At 40.2% G+C, this 1,568-nt stretch overlaps 1 non-coding gene across 1 annotated transcript; it reads right to left on the minus strand.

Moving 5' to 3' along the window:
• Positions 1–433: 433 nt before the first annotated feature.
• On the minus strand, positions 434–540 carry LOC114109783 (U6 spliceosomal RNA). The gene has a single exon (XR_003586358.1). It is a non-coding gene; the product is annotated as a U6 spliceosomal RNA (small nuclear RNA).
• Between the last annotated feature and the right edge of the window lie 1,028 nt (positions 541–1,568).

Genomic DNA, 1,568 nt, shown 5'->3' on the forward strand with positions numbered 1-1,568 from the left:
CATTCCTTCGTTTTAAGAAAGGTAGATGCCTTGGTTTTCTAGGGCAGCTGGAACAAACCACCACAGACTGCATGGTTTTAAGCAATAGATGTTTATTCTCTGACACTTTAAGACATTGCAAGTCTGAAACCAAGGTGTCAGCGGGACTGATTTCTTCTGGAGGCTCTGCGTACATGAGGCCCAGTTCCATGCTTCCCTCCTAGCTTCTAGTGACTGCCCACAATCCTTGGTATTCTTTAACTCATAAATACATCTTTCCAGTCTCTGCCTCCTTCTTCACAAGGCCTTCTCCTCCATGTTTCTCTGTCTTTTTTTTTTTTCCTTTTTTTAAAAAAAAATTTTTATTTTTACTTTATTTTGCTTTACAATACTGTATTGGTTTTGCCATACATTGACATGAATCCACCACGGGTGTACATGCGTTCCCAAACATAAAAATATGGAACGCTTCACGAATTTGCATGTCATCCTTGCTCAGGGGCCATGCTAATCTTCTGTGTATCGTTCCAATTTTAGTATATGTGCTGCCGAAGCGAGCACTGTTTCTCTGTCTTTACTCATCTTCTCTTTTCTTTAAGGACAATAGTCACTGGATTAAAGGTCTGTCATAAATCCAGGATGAGCTCCTCTTGACAGCCTTAATTGACTACATTTGCAAAGACCTGAAATTCAAATAAGGTCACATCTACGGAAACCAGGAATTAATACTTGGATATATCATGTTAGGCTCACTATCATCTATCTACAGGATTTCTCCTGTTTTTCTGTTTGCACAGTAAGAAACACAGAATGGCCCCCACTCTCTCATTCTAAAATGTCTTTTTCCAGTAGAACTTTCTATGATGATGAAAATCTTTCCTGTCTAGACCATCCAATTTGGTAATCATTAGACATGTGTCCCTATTAAGTACTTGAAATATGGTTAGTGCAGCTCAATTTTTAATTTTCTATCTTAATTTAAATTAAAATAGTTACATGTGTCTGGAAGTTATTGTATTGGGCAGAACAGTTCTACAGGAAAAATTGACAGACACCAATCACATTAATTCAGTGTGGTGAGTGTTATGAGAATTTGGGGGAAAATAGTCAGACATAGTTGGAAACACAGGACACACAGGAGATACGGTTCGATCCCTAGGTTGTGCAAATCTCCTGGAGGAGGACGTAGCAACACACTCCAGTATTCTTGCCTGGGAAATCCCATGGACAGAGGGAGCCTGGCAGGCTATAGTCCAGGGGGTCACAAAAGAGTTGGACATGACTGAGCGACTGAGCAAGCACAGACATACAGAGTCACAAAAACACTCCTGTGTCAGGAGTGGGGCTTTGACAGGTTGAAGAGGGGCTTTCAACTTTGAAAACAGCACGCATGAAGGCACAGGATAGAAGGAAATGTCATACAGCATCTAGCGCACACAATCCCAGAAGAAGGGAGGTTGCCAGGTGACTTATAGACAGCTCAGTTATTGTGCTGGAGAATTTGAATTTGGCCCATGGTGTAAAACAGGAAAGTAAAAAATTCATATTATTTCTTCCCAGCTTTATTGAGGTATAATTAATACATAAAA

This window comes from Ovis aries, chromosome 20 (genome assembly GCF_016772045.2).
Source record: "Ovis aries strain OAR_USU_Benz2616 breed Rambouillet chromosome 20, ARS-UI_Ramb_v3.0, whole genome shotgun sequence".
NCBI lineage: Eukaryota > Metazoa > Chordata > Mammalia > Artiodactyla > Bovidae > Ovis > Ovis aries.